The sequence below is a fragment of the Aegilops tauschii genome, chromosome 5 (assembly GCF_002575655.3).
Source record: "Aegilops tauschii subsp. strangulata cultivar AL8/78 chromosome 5, Aet v6.0, whole genome shotgun sequence".
Taxonomy (NCBI): domain Eukaryota; kingdom Viridiplantae; phylum Streptophyta; class Magnoliopsida; order Poales; family Poaceae; genus Aegilops; species Aegilops tauschii.
In genome coordinates, this window is record NC_053039.3 from 316,066,341 (window position 1) to 316,090,906 (window position 24,566).

Below are 24,566 nucleotides of genomic sequence, written 5' to 3' on the forward strand. Positions count from 1 at the left end.
TGTACGAGATAATACAGAATCAGATTGTACTCTGTTTGTGGCTACGGGGCCACGGTTGTTGAACTGTTTAAGCAAAGCGAGGAGGGCAAACAGAAGGGTGAGAACGCAACGTGTACGAGAGGGAAAAGGTTGAAAACCTTGATTTGAATATTTGATGTTGTTCAGGCATCTTATGACACAGCAGTTTACGTTACATTTGGTATACATAGTTAATTGAGCAATACCAAGTGGGGTGAATAATGAAATGCAAGTGCAATATATAAACAACTGACCCATGCAAAAAAGAAAACTACTGAGACACATCCGTACTGAGGCGGAGAGAATCGATTTGTTGTGCAGCTGTACCGCATAGCATAGCAGGATCATGTTTATCGTATTTTTTAATAATGAAGCCAACAGGCAAAGGTTCAGTAGCACAACCCAGCGAACGACAAATGACTGAACGGCCAAAATAATACGGAGTACAAAATATGGTTAAGGGCAACACTGTCAAAAAGGCTATCTCAGCCAGCAGAGGCAGGGGTGGATCGAAGCAAGAAAGAGCCCGTTGAGTGCACCCTAGCAATCAAGTATTCAGTTGCTCCGAAATCCAGCTTCTTAATCAATGATTTTCACTGCTGAAGAAAAATAAATCAATTTAAACATACAGTCAGTGGATTTGGCCGAAAAAATATTTTCATAATAAACTTGTTTCTGGTTGTCCAAAAAACCCAGGACATGGCCGAAAATCCGAACCAGAACAGATGTCTGGTTTGACCTGAAAGCGAGCTAGAGGAGGAGCGAAAATCAGGGAAAGAGGAGGAAAACCAGTTCACACCTATCCAGTCTTAGAGCATCTCCAGCCATTCGGCCCATCAGGGACTTGAAATAGCACCGCCTCGGGGCGCGCCGGCGAAAAATCGCCGTGAGGGCGGTCGGTTTTCTAGCCGCCGCCCCAATAGCCGTTTTATAAAACCATACTCGACCAAAATCCGACCAAACATGACACATAATTCGGCGAAATTAAATTTACAACAACAACAACAACAACAACAAAGTCTTTAGTCTCAAACAAGTTAGGATAGGCTAGAGGTGAAACCCATAAGATCTCGCGACCAACTCATGGCTCTGGCACATGGATAACAAGCTTTCACGCACCTCTGTCCATAGCTAGTTCTTTGGTGATACTTCAATCCTTCAAGTCTCTCTTAACGGACTCCTCCCATGTCAAATTCGGTCTACCCCGACCTCTCTTGATATTCTCCAGACGCTTTAGCCGTCCGCTATGCATTGGAGCTTCTGGAGGTCTGCGCTGAATATGCCCAAACCATCTCAGACGATGTTGGACAAGCTTCTCTTCAATTGGTGCTACCCCAACTCTATCTCGTATATCATCATTCCGGACTCTATTCTTACTCGTGTCGCCACACATCCATCTCAACATACGCATCTCCGCCCCACCTAACTGTTGAACATGTCGCCTTTTAGTCGGCCAACACTCAGCATCATACAACATTGCGGGTCGAACAACCGTCCTGTAGAACTTGCCTTTTAGTTTTTGTGGCACTCTCTTGTCACAAAAATATAATTTAAACAAAATTTAATTTAAAAACATAATCTAAAACATAATTCGGCCATCCATTGTTTTTTACATAATTCAAAGCATAATTAAAAACCAAATTAAAACAACTACACTACTGCGCCGCCGCCCCACCTACAAGTCGAGAGCTTGCCGAAGGCGCTGTAGTCGTCGCCGTCATCGTTCCTCCTCCTCCTTCTTCACGCCGCCGCCGTCCCTGCTACACCCCTGCCCTACGTCGCCTTGGCGGACAGGTTTGGTTGGCGGCCGTGTGTCGTTGTCGCTGTCCTCGAGGACGATGACACCGCCCTCGTCGCAGCCACGACGCCTAGGGGCGATCTCCTCGAGGGCGCGGCGCTGGCGCTCCGTCTCCATCTTGACGTAGTCCTCACGCCCCCACTAGAGGGCGGCCTCGCCGGCGGCGGCCATGTCGTCGTGCTCGCTTTTCACGGCTGAAAGGACCACGATGTCGCCTAGAGGGGGTGAATAGTCTTTTAAAATCTTTTACGGATTTGGCTATATCCTAATGTGGAAATAAACTAAGCGGATACTTTTCAAGCACAAATCCTAAATATACTAGGCTCACTAAGTGCACCAATAACTTAGGATAAACAAGATGAGAACAACGAGGATATGAGTAAGCACAAGTAAGTCACACAAACTTACTCAATGTATATCACGAGATATGGACATGAATAATACACACAACTACAAGTAAGCAATACAAGCTTACACAAATTGTATCACAATGTATGGAAGTGAATGATACAAGCAAACTCAAGTAAGCACTACAAGCTTACACAAGTTATGTCACAGGATGTGGAAATGAATGTTACAAGTTAGCAATTCACACTAAGCATAAGATAGAACAATAGTAGAAAGTATGAATTGCGAATATAAAGTGTAGGCCTAAATAATCTCTTCAAGGGAATGGCCAACACAATATAATGAGGACAACAAGATATAGTGAATGCACGGTCAAGTGACCAAAGTAAACCACAAGTAAGGAGTTAGGGTTAGGGATAACCAAAGTCACGAAGACGAGGATGTATCTCGATGTTCACTTCCTTGGAGGGAAGCTAGTCACCGTTAGAGAGGTGGATGTTACCACGAAGGCACACCAACGCCACGAAGGCTCACCCTATTCTCCTTGAGATATCACCACGAAGGCGATTCTCAACCACTACTAGTAGACCTTGAGGCGGCCTCCAAACCTTCACAAACTTTTCAGGGGACAAATCACAAGTTGATTCCTCACTGGAGCACTCCTACCGCTTAGGAGTCTCCAACCTCTAAGAGAAACAAGAACAAAGAGGAAATGCTCAAGACTTGCTCAAATCACGAATTCCTTTGGTCAAGAGAGGGAGAGGGAGTGGATCTATCACTTGATTGAAAAAACTCTCAAGAACTCTCACGAATCTCTCCGGGATCTAAGATTTGGTGTAGGAGAAGTGGCTATTTTTTTAAATAATACATTTTTTTAATTAATTTTCATAAATATTACGCTGGATTAAAAAATGTCAAAAATAATACACCGTCGGCCCGCTGCAGGCCGGCTGGGCCTAGTCGGCCCACAGCAGGCCGATTGGACTCCAGTCGGCCTACAGCTGGCCGACTGGCCCCTGTCGGCCCACTGTGGGCTGATTGGGTCCTGTCGGCCAGCTGTAGGCCGACTGGAGCTAATTGGCTCGCTGTGGGCTAATTGTTTTTGCAAAAAAAGTAGGCATAAAAATATATGTTTAAAAAAATGTTAATTATGTAATTAAAAAATGTTAAACGTGTATAAAAAATGTTCCTGATGTATACAAAAAATGTACAATATATATGCAAAAAGTTGACATAAAAAATACGCTCTAAAAAGTGTTAAGCATGTATTTAAAAATTGTTAAATGTATGTATAAAAAATGTTCCTTATTTATACAAAAAATATAGAATGTGTATGAAAAAAGTTGACACCAAAAAAATATGTTTGAAAAAAAGTTGACACCAATCAGCCCACAGTGGGCCAACAGGGGCCAGTCGGCCAGCTGTAGGCCGACTGGTGTCCAATCGGCCTGCTGTGGGCCGACTAGGCCCAGTCGGCCTGCAGCGGGCCGACGGTGTATTATTTTTGAAAAAAATTTACCCAGCGTAATATTTATGAAAATTAATAAAAAATATATTATTTAAAAAAAATTAGCGGAGAAGTGAGAGGGAGTCACTTGTGTTCTTGCGGCGATTTGGGATGAAGTGGTCAACCCTCTACCGGATGGGTAGAGGGATATATATAGTGGTAGTGCAAATATGGTCGTTGGAGTGTGAATGGTTGTGTCGGGCCGGACATCCGGGCCTGGGGCCGGACATCCGGACGCTGTGAAGTGTGCACACACGTACGCAGAAAAACAGGTTACAGGGCTCGGACATCTGGCCGATGCCCGGACATCTGGCAAACTTGGGGCCCCGGACATCCGGCCAAGTGCCGGACATCCGGCGTACACAAACAACATTTCGGTAAGGTTTCTGAACATCTATGGCCGGACATCTGGGCCAGGGGCTGGACATCCAGCGATTTCACACAAACCAAACGCCCTCTGGGTAGCAGTGGCCGAACATCCGGGGAAAAGCCCGGACATCCGGCCAACACAAAAGTTGCAGCCGCCCCAAAAGTAAAACATGCATAACTTTCACATCCGGACTCTGATTTTGATGATCTTGGGCTCGTTTTGAAGCTATGGAAAAGCTCCAGGTCCTCACATAGAGAACCACCCAAAATAAACCAAAATGGAGGGTGCAAAGTATGGAAAGGTAAGATCATATACTTTGGGGAACCTAGTTGGCTATAGATTTTCTTTGGTAGATGTGTAGGCATTTTGTATTTGCATTGGATAGGAGTGAAATATGCCTATGTTGGAATATGATGTGAGAATAATAGAAATAGATGAGGTTGACTCGAGCAAATCCATCACTAACCCCTTTGATCTCTTCTTAATAGTGCGGGATCCCTATAACTCAAGAATCATAAAAGAACTATACTAGATAGCTTCCGGAAACTCATTCTTGAGCATATATCCTTTTCGATGGTCATCGATCCTCACATCTAAAGCCAAAGGAACTAATACCTTTGACTAGAGCCTTTCACTTGAGCTTTATATTGATGTTTCTTCATGGCTCAAGTTGAAGGCGAGACATTGGAGAAGTCTTCAAGTAGCTCCCCCATACACAATGTGGGAAGCTTTACTTTGCATTCATCTTCACTTGTACATCATCATTAATTACTTGATGACATCCTTTGATGAGCACCAAGCTCATGAGAATTACCATACCTCAAGATCTTGTGGCACATGATATGCGCTTGTGCGTTGACCATCTTAGAGGTCAATCTTTGATCTTCATCTTGGTCAACATTTATCTTTGCTCCATGATTAATATTGATGTCTTGAAGGCCCTATTGATATCTTCACTATGCTTCATTTTTTCAAGACATAATAACTAATATCTTAATTCACCATGACCATATCAAGTTTCTCCTTGAATATCATATTGGACATCATTTGCTCATTCTCATGCTCCAACATAGTATCTTGAGAGGCACAATGAATTCTTCACTTGAATTACTTGCTTCAAGACATACTAATCCATGACTCAACATATGAGCTCATAATGATCCTATCTTCAAGCATATGTAGAATTCTTCTCTTTAATCATTCTCTCAAAATCTTGATCCATCATGGTTCAACCCGTAAGACTGAGCATGATAACGTCTGAGATCCTTAATGAACTCCATATAGATCACATCTTGTTCATCACATGGAATTCATCTTGATCGTATTTGATTCAATCACCGAGCTCAACCTTGATGCATGCACAACAATATGTATATGACATTCATTCGAATCCATTCTATCTCCTTCTTGCATCACCATGGAATAAACATCCTTCAGTTCATCCAATATTCTTCATGCATTGGAAATGGAACTTTCCTTCAAATGTATAACTCAATGCAAACATTAGTCCATTAGGATTGTCATTAATTACCAAAACCACACATGGGGACCACATGTACTTTCAACGGCGACGAGACCCGGCTCCATCTTCGGCCTGACGAGGCGGGAGGAGGGAGCAGAGGAGCCACGGCCGCCCTCGTGATGACGAGAGCGCCACCGCGGGTGCGCCGCGCGAGCGGCGTCTCCACGGGCTTGGCCTTGACGTTGACGAGCGTCGGCGAACCGGAGGAGCGGGAGGAGGAGAAGGAGGAAGAGGACCCGGCCGCCATGCGCCTCGGCAGCCACAGGCCACCGCTCCAGCAGGGAACCTGGGCCGAGGCCGCCGGGTACTCGAGCGGTGGCTCGTTGCCGCCCTCGAGGTGCTCGAGGACGTAGTGGAGCGTGCGCCCAGGGACGCCCCACCACAGGCGGCGACCGTCGGCGTTGTGGCGCCCCCTCACCGGCGCATTGTTGGTGGAGGCGACCTGCTCCTCGTGGCGGCGTTGGAAGTACGCCGCCCAGCTGGCATGGTTGTTGGCGGCGTACTCCAGGCGGCCGCGCACCTCCTCCACCAAGTAGGCCCGAACGCGCGCGATCTCGCCGTGGAAACTGTCGGCGTCGGGCTGCGGGGGTCGGGGACACCTCCGGCGCTGAGCCTCCACCGCCCCGACACGCGCATGTCAAGCGGCGCCGGGTAGTTCGCCTCATGGAGGAGGTACGCCTCCCACTCATGCAGGGTGCGGGGCCGAAGTCGTTGGCCGACGCACCGTCGCCGGGGAAACGCTCTCCCATCGGCGGATGTGGACGCGATGGCTGGAGATGGGGAGAGAGAGATGAGATGGGCGTCAGCGACGAGAGAAGACTGCGGGCGAAGGGGAGTACATCCATCGGCGAGGGAGAGGGTGGCTTTTTATAGCCGTCGGGGGACGGCAGACGTGTGTATACGCGTGGCGGGAGGGGAACGGCGCGTCGCCGCACCATCACTGCGTCGACCGTGAGGAATCAATGGAAGGCTGACCGACGACAGCCTTGGCATTGATTCCCCGCGGGAAAACTAGGCGATGAGAAAGACAAGACGCGGCTGGTCGCTGACTCGGCGGACCCATCAGGCTTTCTCGCCAAAAACGCGTCCCAACGCGTCGGGTTCGACTTGAGTCCGCCAACGTTAATTTCGGCCCTAACCAGCGAAAAATGAATTTCTTAAGACGGCGATTGTTCCTGAGGGGAGGGAGGGGGAGTGGAGATGCTCTTAGCTCCGCAAAGCTTACAGAACAAAGAAAAATACTAGGCCTACGAAGAGCTATTACGTAACCTACGAAAATCCCACGTCCATTGCATTTGCAGATTTGGTCCGCTGTGGAGCCTACTGCGGATTTGTTTATCGTATTCTATTGAATGGAATTGGGAGCTGTGTCGGCATAATTGTATTTTTTTATCCGCTTATTTTTTTAACATTAGTACAGACACGAGCGCTCATATACGCGTGCATACACTCATCCTATGAACGCACACACGCACACCCTATCCCTACAAGCATCTCCGAAAGACTGAGCCGGCATATCATCTTGAGATTTACAAAGTGGCCCTAGGCGCCTCGTCGTGGACGGGAACGTCTCCCCCCACTAAATGCGCATCATCGAAAATCCTAAAATAAATCCAGGAACAAGAGACTGTTTGGATTGTGACTATGTTTGCCTTATATTGCCACATTATTTTTTGCCACACTTGCCTAACTTGAGTTGTTTAAATTGTTAGCCACACTTTGGCTTGCCTAAGGGAATCTTACCATACATTTTGTGTCTATGACATATGGGGTTCACTGCTCATAATTTTTTTTTTGCATTAGGTGTGGCTAGAACCAAACACTCACCTAACTTGGTCAAACTTGCCTAAGATGGGGTGTGGCAAAATGTGGCAATATGTGACTGAAAATCAAACAGCCCCTAAATGCGAGCACCAGGATTTGAACCTGATGGATTGGGATACCAGAGTCCCTCTAACCATCCAAGATTGGTTGGCCTCACCCGCCCATTTGGCGGTATTAGATATGGCTTGCTTGATTAGGTTTGGTGGAGTAGTATATTTCTTTTGTCTATAGCTAGGCCGCCGGAAATACATAATGGTACTAGCCAACCTCGTTCAGCATGGCATGGCATCTCCATCAATTTTGCCAACCATTGTTATCTCTCGTCTCTTGGGAGGAGGAGACGGCGTGGTGGCCCGAGAAACGGAGATCTGCCTCCTGACAACAACCACATCTGGCTGATAAATTCGGGCCCGCCGGCTCCATGAGCACCGGCGGGCCGGCCTCGAGTATGACTAGTATTAATCGGAGAGTTGATCATGACGACTCGTCTGGCGCCCCTGCCGCCGGCGCTGGCGGAAGCACCAGCGGCAGCGGGTTGTCGCCGACAGGGCGGTGGGGGAAGCCGGTGGGATCCATGAAAAAGTCGAGGCAACCCATCATCACTCGGGATGACCCCAACATGCTGAAGACGCACTTCCTAGAGATCGCCTCCGGAGCAGACATCGTGGAAGGAATAGCCAGGTTTGCGCGCCGCCAGAAGTTCGGGGTGTGCGTGCTCTCGGGCAGTGGCATGGTCGGTGATGTCACGCTGCGCCAGCCCCTGTGGCCGGAGGGCTCCACCGTCACACTTCACGGCAGATTCGAAATCCTTTCCCTCTCAGGCGCCTTCATGCCGCCGCCGTGTCCTCCCGGCGCCAACGGCCTGACAATCTACCTCGCCGGAAGAGAGGGTCAGGTCGTCGGAGGCAAAGTCGGCGACGCCCTCGTAGCTTCCGGCACGGTCATGGTCGCCGTGACCACCTGCTCTAACATTACCTACGAGCGCCTCCCACTCGTTGATGACAAGCCCGCCAAGGCAGCAGCAGATCCCGATGAATCACCGGCGGGAATGGCTGTCGCGCAGGGATTGCTGGTCCCCAAGTTCGACGACTTGTCACCGGACCTGATGCCGAAGGAGGAAGGTCAGATTAAATCCGTGCGCCCTATAGATTTATTGTTCATTTGCTTTTTTTTTTGTTCACATATAATCAGGGGCGGAGCTAGGTTGGTTCAACGGTGACAAACTGAAACCAATGAACTACAGCAAATTTCTTTGTAAACTAGTGATGCAATCACTGGGATGAAGCACCAGCTTGTGCTTCAAAATCATCTTAGTCTTGATGTTCCACATAGGCGCCTAAGATTGTGCAGCAATACAATAAAAATTACAGTAGCTTGTAAAAGCACTGCTAAAAGATTAGCTTGTGAAAACGATAAGAAACTCCTTGAACCACAACTCTCAGTTGGGATCCAAACTAACCCATCATCTCCCATCCATCGATTGTTCCCAGGCAAGATGTCACGCATCAGTCATCACCACCAAATAAAACGTAACACAGGATCATCAAAACGTTGTTTGCCTTCCCAAACTTCCAAACACACAGGCCTCTTTCATACAAGTATCTGGATTTGTTTTAGATGAGAGACATGTTTGGTGCTTGCTATATTCCTCTCCAACGCACGCTGATTCAGTGGATAGCAGTACAAGTTGCTGGAAGGGGAAAACTTGGAGAGGAGGAAGAAGAGTTCAGAGAAGAAAGGGGTACAGGTACAGCTAGCAACTTTTTTTATTTTTGAGACAAGGTACAGCTAGCAACTACAGCCAGGGCCACCGCCTGTCGCCTTTTCGCGAATACGCAAAAGGCTTGCGTATCATTGCATTGATAGGTAAAAATAGTTCATACAGACATGTTACATGTTACAAGGGGGTGAGGCTAGCCAACATGTGCACAAGGATGGCATGCTAGGGTAGCGTGGACGCAAGGAAGGAGAGGTGGTGCGTCGGCCACCACGAGGGTCCTAGGCTACGTCTCCGGGATGATCTGCGCCAAGTGCGTGGCGCTCGCGCGTGCCCAAAGTCTTGCCTCATCTCTGATCGCGTAGACGGCGCGGCAAACGGAGGGCGATCGCCGTCGAAGGTGCAGCCATTGCGGTGCTTCCAGAGCCACCAGGCAGTGAGGATGGCGACGGAGGCGAGCCCGCGTCGAAGACAGCGCGGAGAGTCGGCGATGGCAGAAGCGAGCCAGGCGGCGAACTCGTCATCGTGGCTCGGGATCGTGGCAGTGGATCGACACCAGGAGAGTACCTCGTGCCAAACCTGGCGGGAGAAGGAGCAGCCCGCGAGCAAATGCTGCATGGTCTCGGGTTCTTGATCGCAGAGCAGGCAGAGCGGCTCGTGTGGCAGGTCGTGGCGCGCGAGGCGATCTGCTGTCCAGCAGCGGCCGAGCAGGGCAAGCCAAATGAATAGCTTGATGCGCAGTGGAGCCCAGGTTCGCCAGGTGAGACGCCAGTGCGGGTCTTCGATGGATCCGGAAAATAGAGATTGGTAGCAAGAGCTCGCGGTGTAGGAAGCAGAGCTGGTCCATCACCAGGAGAGCCTGTCTGGCTCGTCGGAGAGCGTCACCAGGCGCAGGCGGCGCCAGAGGGACATGTACTGCGTGGCCATCTCGACGCCCAGCGCCCCATGAATGTCCGCGATCCAGGCACGCTCGTGCAACCCATCACGCGCGGAAAGAGTCTTGCGGCGCCGCTTCGAGACCCTGGCGTGGGCTAGCGGCGCGATGTCGGAGATGGACTGGCCATCGAGCCAGTGATCCTCCCAAAACTTGCAGGTGCGCCCGTCGCCAATGTACCAGCGTGTAGAGGCCCGGAAGATAGCGTGGACCTCAGGGGAGTGGGGGATGTGCAGATGCTGCCATGGGCGCGATGGGTCCGTCTTTTGGAGCCACAGCCACCGGGTGCGCAGGGCGACGCCCGCAAGGTAGAAGTCCGGCAGGCCAAGGCCACCCAGGGCGATGGGACGGCAGACGCGGCGCCAATTGACGAGGCAGTGGCCGCTGCTCGCGTCCTTGCGTCCGTGCCAGAGGAAGCAGCGGAGGAGGCGGCTGATCTGCTTGAGGACAGTTGGGTTGATGGCCAAAGCGAGGAGCGTGTGCACCGGCATTGCCGCGAGCACGTGGCGACAGAGCGCCAGGCGGTCACCGCGCGACATCATGGAAGCCCACCATGGAGAGAGCCTGCGGTCACCGCCTGTCGCCTGATCCTTGCCCGGATGCCGATCCGGTCACAGCTGGGAGATTAAGTAGTTGTGCTACAGTCATCCTCCACCATGGGCTGAAACATGTAGTTGATCCATTGCGGCCCAAAGAACTTGTGGCGGTCCTTTGTGGCCTGTTGTTTTGATTAGGTGTGTGACTGATGGTTCTGGTAGGGTCGCAAACACCCTCTTCTCCTTCAGAATTGACTTCTCCCCAAGCCAGCGCCGTTGGGAACCGTCACCGTAGATCTTCGAGGTCCTCCGAAGTGTCAGACAACCCGGTTGCCTCGGGCCACTTGACAAGAGCTTGTTCTTGCATCTTGCATGCTCCCGGGCGCCAACATCGTTCCAATAGCACTCTCACCTGGGGTTAAGAAGCGCCGCAGTTGAGAATAAGGCCCGAAGTATTTGAATGATAACTTGTGGTTGGCTCATGTAGCCACGGCAAGGTTTTTAAGTCGATGAGTCAACGAGTAGCTCGGGGGGTGCGACTCTAGACTAGTCGTGACTAGTCTAGACTCATGGTGGAGGATCGACATGCGACGAGTCGACGTGAGTTAAGCAGTAGGTAGTAGGTACAATAAAACCAGCCTTGTTCTTGAGTGGTTCCAATTCAGCCCTCAACTCTTCATCATGCACAATCACCCTTGTTCATGCACAACCAAAGGAGCAGCAGACCAGCAGCAGCAGCAACCAGGGGAGGAGCAGGCCAGCAGCAGCAACCAGGAGAGGAGGGGAGGAGCAGGCCAGCAGCAGCAACCAGGGGAGAAGGGGAGGAGCAGGCCAGCAGCAGCAGCAACCAGGGGAGGAGGGGAGAAGCAGACCAGCAGCAGCAACCAGGGGAGGAGGGGAGGAGCAGGCCAGCAGCAGCAACCATGGGAGGAGGGGAGGAGCAGACCAGCAGCAGCAACAACCATGGGAGGAGGTGAGGAGCAGGCCAGCAGCAGCAACCATGGGAGGAGGGGAGGAGCAGACCAGCAGCAGCAACAACCATGGGAGGAGGTGAGGAGCAGACCAGCAGCACTAGCAACCAGGGGAGGAGCAGCAAGCCAGCAACCATGGGCGGCGGCGGCTGCCAAGGAGAGAGTTGGGTCGGGGGGAGGGGGAACTGATCTAGGTTTCCGGGGGGATGGTTCGATATATAGTAAAAAAACATATGAGGTGGGGCCCAAAAAAATTGAGTCGTTCGACCCAGAAAACACGACTAGTCGCGACTAGTCGAGACAAGTCGCTCGAATCGCTCGACTCATCCCATGAGTCGAGTCACCAGGCTGAGTCGACCCTGCCAGTGCTAGTCGCTCAACTAGCAGCGACTCGAAAACAGATAGCCATGGATGTCTGAATATAAGGTTGGAGCTTCAGAAAATCCATATCGCCGACTTGGAATTGTCGCTCCGTCCAATGTTTGTCAGCTTGATGTTTCAACAGTTGTTTAGCGCGCACTAGGTATTCCTGCAATAATTGCTGCATCAACTTTCATTCCTCCAGCCACTCATTTAGGTCAGATATTGGTGTTGCATTAGCTACAGTGATTCCCAACTGTCTTGGTTCCTGGCCATACACCACCATGAAAGGAGTTTTGCCCACAGTGAAATGATATGTTGAGTTGTACAAAAGCTCTGCTAATGGCAACCACTTGCTCCAGTTCTCCGGGCATCTGTGGATAAACTATCGGAAATAAGTTTGGAGGCATTGATTCACCTGCTCCATCTGACCATCTGATTGAGGGTGATGTGAGGTGCTCATGCGCAATTCAACTTTCCATAACTTGAACAATTCCTACTATGAAGATTGCTTAAAGCGTCTTACCTCGTTGGAGGTGATGCGTATGTGTTTATATAGGCATGGGCTTATCCCCAAGATAAGCTTACAAGTTGTTCAGATTACATCTTGAGAATCAAGTCAACGCGATCGCTGGAATGTACAAAACTAATTTCCAATTTTCTATATGCAACTCTTTCTCTGATAAAGTGAAAATCTATCTCAATGTGTTTTGTTCTTGCATGGAAAACTGGATTAGCAGCCAGGTATGTGGCACCAAGATTGTCACACCATAAACAGGGAGCTTGAGTACTTCTTGCACCCAGCTCTCTCAGCATGGATTGAACCTAGATCATTTCTACTGTTGCATTTGCCAAAGCCTTGTATTTTGCCTCTGTACTTGACCTTGAAACGGCTTGTTTCTTTGCACACGAGGATATTAGGATAGGTCCCAAAAGTATTGTAAACCCACCAGTTGGACATCTATCATCTATACATCCTGCCAGTCAGAATCAGAAAAAGCACTGACAAGTGTAGATGATGATTTTTTGAAAGTTAGACCAACATTCATAGTATTTTTCACATATCTCACTATGCCTTTGGCAGCAGTCCAATGAACAGTTGCGGGTGCATGAAGAAACAAACATACTTTGTTAATAGCAAAAGAAATACCATCTTGTAAGAGTCAAGTACTAAAGAGCATCTACTAAGCTTCTGTATTTGGTGCCATCCTCTTGATTCAAGAGTTCTCCTTCTGTAAGAGATAGTTTTTCTGTGCTAGATAAAGGAGTTAGTGATGGTTTACATCCTTGCAGACCAACTCTTCATACCAGATCAGTTGCATATTTTTCTTGAGAGAGATGAAGTCCATCCTCATGTTTCTTTACTTCAATGCCTAGGAAGAAATACAAGTCTCTTAGATCTTTGAGAGCAAACTCTGCATTCAAATCCTTCAACAGTCATGTCACTGTCTCATCAGATGAGCTTGTACCAATGATATCATCAACATAGATAAGCACAAATATGGTTGTATTTGACTTATTATAAATGAACAGTGAAGTACTCCCTCTGTCCATGAACAGTGAAGTACTCCCTCTGTCCGAAAAAGCTTGTCAGCTTTTTCGGACGGAGGGAGTATCAGACATGGAAGGAACAAAACCAAGTGCTTGCAGTTTTTGACTGAGACGTGAGTACCATACTCTAGGGGCTTGCTTCAACCAATACAAAGCTTTATCAAGCTTGCACACATGAAAAGGTGCATTTTTATCCTCAAACCCAGGAGGTTGTTTCGTGTACACTTCCTCTTCTAGAACGCCATGAGGAAACGCATTCTGTACATCTAGCTGTCTAAGTCTCCATCCCTTGGAAACAACAATAGACAAAACAAGACGGATTGTGGCAACTTTTACAAGAGGACTAAACGTTTCCTCATAGTCTATGCCATATCGTTGTTTGAAACATTTAGCAACAAGTCTATTTTTATAGCAATCTATAGTTCCATCAGACTTTCTTTTGATTCTGAATACCCACTGGCAATCAATCAGCTTTTTACCTTGCTGTGTGGGAACTAGATGCCATGTTTTGTTTCTCTGGAGTGCCATGTATTCTTCATCCATGGACTTCTTCCACCTTGCATCACCAAGAGCTTCTTCAATAGTATTTGGTTCACCTGTAGAACATGCTAGTCCAAACTTGATTATATTTTTGTAATTGACGGGTTGAATTACCCCTTTTTGAAGTCGTGTACACAGTGTAGGTGTAGCAGGAATAGTCGCCGCAGACGATCCTAGTGTGTGCACAGAGGATCCAGGCGCTGCACCGGCTGCTGTGTCGGACGACCCCTAGGAGGATTCGCCAGCCGCTGTGATGGTCGGATCTTCTGTGACCGCGTTATGCAACACTAGTGACGTGGGCGGTGTAGAAGATCCTAGCACTAGCGGCTCATCACACGCCAATGGTTGCGTGGGCCATGTGAATCTGCTCCGGACCCGCGCCTGTCGGCTGACGCAGATGGTGACATGACGAATCTATTGACGATGGTTTTGAATTCCCCCACCCAGAGGGATGGAATTCTAGCGGATCGGCATGTCGGAGGTGAAAAGTGCTCTGCCTCTGTACTGCCTCGCGGATGACAACCAAAAATCCAGTAAAAGAGATATGAAGGTTCAGGATAATATATAGGACCAAGGGCATCGAAGAGAGTCTGAGGTTGCCCTACGGGCCCCCCACGGCCAGTTCGCACGACCAGGGACCTGGCCGTGGCACCATGCCATGTGGGTCCCACAGGGACCTCCCAGGCCTGAGTCTGGCTCTCTTCTTGTGAGATTCTGACATTCTAGCACTATGTATCTTTGTCCTTTCTTTTTTGGCTTTGTAAGTTGTTCCGCTGTAATCTCCTGGCCGGTTGAAGGCTTTGTTAATTCTAAGTCGGGCCCGCCTCAAGCTTTCTCTTAAAACTAAAACCACACTCCAATGGAAGTTTGAAGAGGATAAAGGCCTAGTGATCTTGTTCTAGTAGTCGCCTTGAGTTTTTTTTTTTGCCTCTGTTGTTTTCCCCTTTGATTTTGTTTCTTTCGTGTTTGTCCTTCCATTTAGTAGAATGTACTTATTGCTATTCCCTCCGATCCAAAATAAGTGTCATTGTTTTAGTTCAAATTTGAACTAAAACCACGACACTTATCTTGGTTCGGAGGGGGTACATGATTATGGCAAGACAACAATTGTTGGACCTTTGGAATACGAAAGAAAGAAGAGAACTCAATTTGTACCATAGCTATATACTTAGTTGCAGCATCTGCTAGTCAAATTGTGCATCGTTAAAAACTAGTTCAAGCTATCATAGCTATTGTATTGGTTGTTTGGTACACCCTGTTTCAAAATATAAGACATTTTGGCAGTTCAATTAAAACTGCCAAAACGTCTTATATTTAAAAACAGAGATACTACATTTTATATCATTTTCCAAGTAATAAGCTCTCCTGTTTCGCTGCAGATAACCTCGAAGATAAGCAGGCACTAAAGTACACAACAGAGAAGATGGAAAACGACGACACTCTAGAGCCATTACAAGGTAGTACATTGGAGCAGGTTCTTGGTAACCTCGGCCGTAAGCACAGATCGCAAAAGATGGAAATTGATCGTACTCCAGACTCTCCAGAGCCATCACATGATAGTGCGTTGGAACAGACATCATCACAGAACATGGAAACTGATCCTAGTCCAGAGTCAGCGATGAGTACCTTGGAGCAGGTACGTTTGTTATATAGGCACATGCCAATATTTGCACATTTTTTGGGAGAAAAGTCCACTTTTGCCTCTCAAACTATTTGGCGTCGCTCTCATTATCTCCTTAAAAATGATTTTGGGCCCACTCACCTTCTTAATCCACCTCTTCCTCCGGTCTGTGGAAATTATAGGAAGGGCGGAATATTCTGTTTTTATTGCAATGACCCTCACGGGGTATATTTAGAGTATACAACCTAGGGAGAGCTTGGAGTACAAGGCAAGTCATTGTTGGTTTAAACTAGTTCTTATCGCTATTTCTCCTTGCCTCTAACTTAAACATCATTACACTAAAAACATGGTCCATACTGGATCCCCCTCCCTACTATCTCCCAGTCAGATATCTGCCAACCCTTGCCTGTTTTTTCCGAGAAGGGGGTAGATCCACACCTCTGCATCAACTGATGCACACAACCATTTTTATTAAACGAAATAAAGTAGTTTGAGTATTTCATATTGCCAACTAAAAGCAAACGAAGAAATACCACAACCGCTCGGTAAAAAGAGATTACAGGACTCAACCGCATAATATATTTGTGACGTGCCAGCCAAACTGGTTGAATAACGCATGTGCAACCATCTCCAAACGGTTGCACCCAAAGGTCATGTGCTCATGAGCATCCCCAGGCTGAAAATTAAAGACCACAATACGAATTGATGTGACCTGCAAGATAACCTGCAACATGTGGGGTGGAGCACTCCTCTTATCAGACCTGTAGCTCCTAGTTTTCGGATTTTTTGGGCTGTGAACCCTTATCTCTCCAAAGCTTGCTTCCTGACCTTCTGCTTGACGGGCTTTGCATTAGGGTAGACATCAAAGTGGTGCTCATTCACTTTCATGAGAACACCGGGTATGTTGAATGGTTGCCATGCAAACACATCGACATTCACCCGCAGGAAAGCGATGAGCGCACTTTCTTATTTGCTGTCAAGGGTGGCACATATGGTGAAAGTGTCGGTCCATCCTCCTTCGCAGAATCTGCTTAGTTGCAGGTGCAACTTTGGCGGTTTTCTTTCTTTTGCCGACAGAGATTTCAGCTTCCTCAACGGGCGTGTTGCACTCTGCAGTGCGCTTCCCGGAGGTCTTGCCGGTTTCACTAGGCTTCTTCTTCTGTGTCTGCCCCCCGGGAACCTTCTCGGCAGGTGCAAGTGCCTTGCCGGCAGATGCTGCAACTGCTTCCCGGTACAGCTTGTCGGCACAGCTCATTGCATCCTTCTTGTCGGAATGGACTGTGATCATCTCCATGGGCCTTGACATCTTCAAAGTGTTGTAGGCGTAGTCTGATGCCGCCATGAACTTGGCCAAGGCGGGACGACCTAGTATCCTGCAGCTTGAACAGCTAAAGTGTAGATACCGAGAAACTCAGATGGGTTGATCTTACCGTCATACTTGTCCGGCAAGTCAGCTTTGAAACTCCAAGAAGAGGGCCAGCGAACTTGCGGCAACTAGTAAGTAAACGCTGAGTAGCCAGTGTTATACGACAAAGCTCCAGGGTACTCCGGCGCAGGCAAGTTCACTTTTGGCCTGGCGTGCCTCTCGGCGCCGGTCGATCCGCACACGGGCATCCTCTCCCTGTCGGTCCTGCAAGACTTGACGTTGGTCTTGCTGGCTCCGTGGATTGAACGAGGCCATGGATACCTCGTACCGAGCATCGTTGCGCCGGTCCTGACGTGTGCGGCATGTACGGCGCCGATGCGTGGGACGGCTCCCGACTCCTGGTTGGGCTAGGAGGAGCTCTGCCCCATTCCTGCAACGGTACCTGGTGACCACCAGGAGTATGGGATGGATCTCGACTCCTGTTTGAAGCAAGAGGAGCTCCATTCATGTCCTGTGGCGGAGCCTGTGGGTCACCAGAAGCACGGTGCATTGGTTGGCCGTGATCATCCTTGGAGCGCACTTCTGAAACGCGCTCATGATGATGGCCTAGATCTTGAGAGTCACAACATGGCGGGTCACGTTCGCCACTAGGACATGAAGGACCGCCCTTCTCCTGTGGTGGCCTTGGCGCGTCCTTCGCCGCTCCGCCCTTGGACGTCGCCTTGCCATTGAGGCTCGTCGCGCTCTTCTCACCGCCGGTCTGGTGACTCGGGTCGCCCGAACGACGAGGAAGTTGGCTTCCGCCATCACCAGTGCGGGGGTGTGAAGCTTGACTGCCTCTGCCTCCGTCCCCCGTGCACACGTGAGATGGCGTCTTTGAGGTGAGCGGTAGCACCCTTGGCTTTCTTGGGTGCCATGGATGAAGAAGCAGTTGTTGACGTGGCTGATGCAGATTCACGTGCGCGAAGCCTCTGCCTAGCGCGCCAAAGATGTCGTCCTACGACAATCTATGGGGCGAGAGAGCTCCTTCTACGTTCAGCGAGGGCTCGCAGCACACAAAGAGCAGCAACAATCATGAAAGCACTACAGCGTTTACCCAGGTTCGGGCCACTGTGAAGCATAAAATACTACTCCTGCTTTGGTGGACTGATAAATGTATGAGCCCTGCATTACAAGAGTGCAACCTTGCCGGCGTTGTGCTCGGGAGGTGCAGCTAGCTACTGTAAATGGGCAGGGGTTCGACCCTTGTAAAGGTAGCCACGGGCCTTCTTTTATAGATGAAAGGGGTCACCATAGTCGTAAAATGGTAATTATAGAGGGTGAATAGTGGTTACAGTGCTATCATACCTAACACTGACAGTATAGGACAAAAGCAATAAATGTGCCGTTAGGTGTCACACTGGAATGAATACTGGCAAGGGAGCACGGGTCCACCTGTACCGGCAGCTCATCTACCTCATATTATTGTGATGCGCCTCCTAGACGAATGTCAATAAAGTTAATCTTCAGGTGGTGGACCGTCGCGTGCCCCGACAAGCTTCACCTAAACGACTGTACGCTTGCCACCAGTCGACAAGATCCTGACAGGTAGGTGTGGCGAAGCAGTGGTGGAGGCTTGAGCTTGCCGGTCTTGCACTTGTTCATGGATGTATTTCGTATCACCTGTTGGAGATGCTCTAAGTTTGGCCAGCAACTCATCCGCATCCCTCTTGACGCATAATCTGCCATGCAGAGGGGTGAAAAATCGTCTTCACCTCCTACCTAACACAAATAGAGTTCCTGCAATTCCTTGAAAAAACCGATCGTTGCCTCCCATGCGTAGAATTTAGAGAGGTATGTGCAAAAGCACCATTTACACCATCAAAACTACATTCTAAAACCGGTAGGCGGTAAAGTGCGTCAACTTTTTTAGTATGGGGGTCAAGTCAGTCCTAATATGATTTAGGAGAGAATGAGCAAAAGCAATATTTCTAAGAGAGAATTGTTTTTTTTCTTTTTTTGCAATGAAAATACTTGCACACTGACAATCAGTGGATACAGGACGAAAGGCTGCCGCTTCAGAGAACCCTCTCTGCTATACAAGACCTTATCAAACGTGCTGACTGGTGGGTTCACAAGCATATTTTGGTTAATCAGGCTACCAATGACACAGTGTATTGTGCTGAAGATCTCTTGGACGAACTCGATTACTATGAGCTCCGAGACAAAATTGAAGGAAGTACATTGCGACCTGGATGCTTAGAGACTTGTGACATCAAAATGAAGAAAGTCAAAGGAGAGCTCGATGAACGAATGAACCTAACGGATCTCATTGGCATGCCTGATGTGCGGCAGCTGTTTATCGATGAATCTATTTGTCAGGAAGCCAATCTTTTTAAAGAGGAAAAAGCAATCTTTGGGCGTCAGAAAGAGTTGATGGAGTTGTTTGACTTGCTTGATTTTCAAGAGAACAGTCCAACCAGTGAGCAAGTCACTGCTGCAATCACAGTACCTGACCGTGATCAAGCAAGACCAGAAAATGTGTCTGTTTTACCAATAGTAGGAAGAAGTGGTGTCGGGAAGACTACTCTGGCCCATAACATTTTCAGAGAGAAGAGAGTTGGTGATCATTTTGACCTGCTAATTTGGATACGAGAAGAAGTTGATTAAGAAGTTGATACAATCTGTTGCTGAAAGCGAAATGAAATCTGACGATTTAAGCTATCTCCAGAGAATCCTAACCAATGGCATCATTCATCACTCGAGGAGGTTCTTGCTCGTAATCGATGACGCGCAGGAGGATATATGCCGAGAAGATTGCCATGAATGGAAGAGTTTCCTCGCCCCACTGAAATGTGCCAAATCAGGTAGTATGGTTCTGGTGACCACAAGGTCTCTCAAGGTTGCTGATCATGTTGGTACAGTGAAGCCTTTCGTGTTGGAGGGCTTACCTGAAGGAGTTCTTTGGGAGTTCTTTAGGATGCATGCGTTCGGTTCTGATAATTCTGACCGCAATACAGTGTTAGCGAGCATTGGCAGAAGTATGGTATCAAGGTTAAACGGTTCTCCTCTGGGTGCCAAAATGCTTGGACGACTATTAAGCCTGAAACATGATCCAATATACTGGAGAAACATCTTGGAAAGTGAGTTGTGGAAGCTACATCACGAGGAGAAGGAAATGATGTTCACACATGAAGGGGAGGAGAAGAACAGCATCAGCCCAGCCCTTAAGTTGAGCTACCAATATCTGCCATTCCATCTGAAGCGCTGCATGTCCTTCTCTTCTGTGTACCCAAGGGACTATGAGTTTGACGCGGAGACACTAGTGGATTGCTGGGTAGCAGCGGGCTTAGTGTTGCCTTATGGAGGAATGCTTGCACTGGATGTGGGCCATGGGTATTTCCAGCAGCTTGTGAATCGATCCTTCTTTCAGAAAGCTCCAACATCTTCCAGATATATCATGCATGATTTGGTGTACGCTATGGCACAGCAAATTTCCAGCAATGAATGCTTTGTGATAAACAATAGAGAAGACTTATCGAGAATTCCTCCCAATGTTCGTCATTTATCAGTTCTTGGCAGCAGTGGACTGAAAAGTAGTGATCTAGAAAGCCTGCACATGTACAAGACGTTGCGTTCTGTTATATGCATCAGTATGGACTCTGATATTGTCACTACTTCTGTTGCTGAAACACGGTTCAGTGATCTCGTTAACATTCGAATGCTCAGATTCATATCCTGTCAGCTGAAGGAGCTACCTGAAAATGTGGGCAACCTAATACATCTTCGCTATCTTGACATCTCTGCCTGCGATTTTGACAAGTTTCCGGATTCTTTTTGGCGTCTCTATAAGCTGGAAATTTTAGATGCTCGAAACTGCAAAATCAGAGATGTTCCCAAGGGTATCATCAAGTTAGTAAACTTGCAGAGAGTTAGACTGAAGGATGATCTTATGAGACAACTCGGTGTGTGCCGAGTATAGGTAATCTTGTCTTTCTTCAGGAGATGCCTTGCTTTGATGTCAGTGATGAGCCTGGGAGAAGAATTCAAGAATTAAAGAACATGAACCATATTCGAGGAATATTGGAGATAAGTGGCCTCTGCAGCGTCATGGATATGGTGCAATCTGCTGAGGCTGAATTAGATAAGAAGATTTACATTGATACATTGATTCTGTCGTGGCACGAGTCGATCAGGCCTGAAAAGCACAACAGTGGCCAGGAGATGGAAGTGCTTGAAGGCCTGCGCCCTTGCTCCAATATCAAACATCTGGAAGTCAAGTTTTATATGGGCGATGGGCTCCATCCAAGTTGGCTCCATGAAGATGTGCTAAGCAGCTTGGCGTCGCTCTCGATCAGCTCATGTCCTAACGTTGCAACCCTTTTCGGCGAACCCTCCAGAACAGGCGGTAGCACCAGCAGCTCTACCGGGTTCCGGTCACTCACCAAGCTGTGCATTACCTGGTGCAGAAGGCTAAGAGGCCTTGACAATTTCCTGCATCCAGATAACCTGCCGGCGATCAAGGTGGTAAGGATCTCAAACTGTGAGGACCTAGCGTCACTGCCAACCAAGAGCCTTGGGGACTTTGTTCATCTGGAGGATCTGGAGGTGTCTCACTGCTGGAGCCTCGACTGGGAGCAAAGCTTGGCCTTGCCCGCGTCGCTGAAAGTACTCAAGCTTGAGGCATGTGGGGAGTTCTCCGATTCGACGCTCAGCTGCCTCCGCGGCCTCGTCGCTCTTGCCAGCTTGGACCTACAGTTCTGCCCGAGCATCGAGTCCATTTGCACCGAAACCTGGAGCGGCCTAGTGTCACTGCAGAACCTGAAGATCGTATGCTGCCAGGGACTGAATTCGATTGGAGGACCAGGCTCGATTGCACGTATAAAAGACGTGGATATCAGGCACTGCCCCAAGCTGAAAGAGCTAGTGCAGCCGTTTCGTAGAGGCTGCTACTGCTAGCCAACGATGGTTATGTATTCTGCCGGCTCCTCTCCCCTGGCAGTTGCTCGGTTGATGTTATGTGTCTAGACTCTTTTTTTTAGACTCTCATTTTGTGTATCAAGGGGGACCCTTCAGCCTCTTTTATTTGTACTCCTAGATCGTACGGCCCGGTACAACCCTGTTTGGCACACGCGTGGATCACCATGTTCTATTCTTCATCGATGGATGTTGTTTCTTTAGAATTTGTTTTTGAGGTGTCTTCCTTCAGAATTAGAGTGATTGACAAAAAAACTACCACTTTAGGGGTTTGCGTTCCACAGAACTACCGCTTTAAAAAAAGTGACTGAAAACTACCAAAATTTTGTAATTTCGTAACTAAAAACTCCTCCCTCCGTCCCAAAATTCTTGTCTTACATTAGTCTAGATACGGATGTATATCTAATACCAAAACATGACTTGATACATCCGTATTTAGACAAATCTAAGACAAGAATTTTGGTATGGAGGGAGTACCACTTTCAGATAATGTCCAGTTTAGACAATTTAAACGTGTTTATGACAGGCGGGGCCCATCTGTCAGCGTCAGCCTCCTCCTTCCTTCTTTCTCTGTGGCATTTTCCCAAACACCTTGTGTGCGCACCTGCACGCCACCTCCGCCGCCGTCCACCGGGCTCAGCAGGGAGGGCCCGGTGTCGTGCCCCCGCCTCGGCCTGCTGCTGCGCTCGCCTCGCACGCCTGCGCTGGCGCCGCGCGCCCCGCCAACCTCTCGCAGCTCCCTCGCTCCCCTGCGCCCCGCCATTGGCTGCCGCGCTCCCCTGCTCTCCTTCCTGATGCGTGCTGCTGCTGCTGTTGCATCGCAGCCCGCCGTCGCGCCACCCGCGCGTGCCCCGCCGGCGACTGGCCGCATCTGCCGAGCCGCGCCACCGCCGCCCGCCTGCGCCGCAGCCGTCCCGCGCCGCTCCGCCCACGATGCCTGTTGCTGCCGCTCCGGGCTGCTGCTGCTAGCCGCGCCGTCGCCCCGGGCCTCCAGCGCCCCGCCGCGCGTAACAGCCGCCCGGTTCTGGCCTCAGTCGACGCAACCGCCCCTGCCGGACGCCCTGTGAAGTTGATTTTGACGCCACATCAGCGCTAACAGATAGGCCCCGCCTGTCATAAACACGTTTAAATCGTTTAAACTGGACATTATTTGAAAGTGGTAGTTTTTAGTCACAAAATTACAAAATTTTAATAATTTTCGGTCATTTTTTTTAAAGTGGTAATTCTGTGGGACGCAAACCCCTAATGTGATAGTTTTTTGTCAATCACTCTCAGAATTAGGAGGCCAAATGATCGTGACATACTGATATGTGTACCTCAACCTTTATTTATTTTTTGGCGAAAGTGTACCTCAACCTTTGATGCTGAGGAAGTGGTTATGCCGTTGATATGTGTACCGCGCCCCACTAGCTAAGAAATAGGTACACCAATCAGCGGCACTAAAGTCAACTCCAACGCGGTGACTCATTTTTATCCACGTACGTCTGAATCTGTTTGAACAAAAAATGCGGCCCAACGCAGCGATGTAAATGGACGTGTGTCTGTTTTTTTGTCCGCCGTGACTCATTTTCGGCCCAAATTTGAACCGGGTTTGTGTCGGCGCAAACACCCTCCCTTGTCCCCCTAGTCCGCCCTTTGATAGTTTGTTGTCAAGCTGGCTGAACTTGCTAATAATTTAGGTGACTGGTCAAAGGCAACCTTTGGAAGCATCCGAGGCGAAATCAGAAGTCTGAAAAAGGAACTCGAAAGGATGAGAAGTAACGTGTTGAGGACTGGGCCGTCAAGTGCTGAGATTAAAATCCATGATCATTTGATTGAGTTATACATGCGTGAGGAGTTGATGTGGCGGCAACGTTCCCGAGTGGAATGGTTATCGGCTGGGGACAAAAACACGCACTTTTTCCATCTGCGTGCTTCCATGAGGAGGAGGAAAAATCTGATTAAGGCATTGCAAAAACCAGATGGCCAGCTTACAGATGATCTTACTGAAATGCAACATTTAGCTCTGGACTTCTATAAAAATCTGTACACATCTGAGGGAGTGCAAGGGGTAGCCGAGGTGCTTGAGCATGTCCCAACCAAGGTTACTCCGGCTATGAATGATATTTTGTTGGCTCCTTACGATGAAAAGGAAGTAAAAAATGCACTTCTCCAGATGTTTCCCACAAAGGCTCCAGGACCGGATGGATTTCCCGCACACTTTTTTAAGAGGCATTGGGATATTTGTGGGGAGACGGTGACCAAGGCGGTTTTGAGCATAGTCCGTGGGGAAGAAAGTCCGGAGTGTTTGAATGACACTATGCTGGTGCTGATCCCAAAGGTACCTAACCCTACTTTGTTGTCACAATTTCGTCCCATTAGTTTATGTAATGTCTTCTATAAGATTGCATCCAAGGTGCTGGCAAATCGATCTCTGCCGAGCAGTCTGCTTTTGTCCCTGGTAGACTCATCACAGATAACATCATCTCAACTTATGAGTGCCTACATTTCATGAAGAGAAATAGGTCAAAGAATAATACGTTTTGTGCTTTGAAATTGGATATGATGAAAGCTTACGATAGAGTTGAATGGGCTTACCTCAAGTCTGTTATGGAGAAACTTGGCTTCGCTGCACCATGGATAACTAT

The 24,566-nt window shown here is 48.7% G+C and overlaps 1 non-coding gene across 1 annotated transcript; it reads left to right on the plus strand.

Annotated features, from left to right (window-relative positions):
* The first annotated feature begins 7,646 nt into the window (after positions 1-7,646).
* LOC109754361 (putative disease resistance protein RGA3) lies at positions 7,647-22,145 on the plus strand. Its single transcript, XR_012184726.1, has 3 exons — positions 7,647-8,508; positions 15,376-15,632; positions 19,024-22,145. It is a non-coding gene; the product is annotated as a putative disease resistance protein RGA3 (transcript).
* The last annotated feature ends 2,421 nt before the right edge of the window (positions 22,146-24,566 follow it).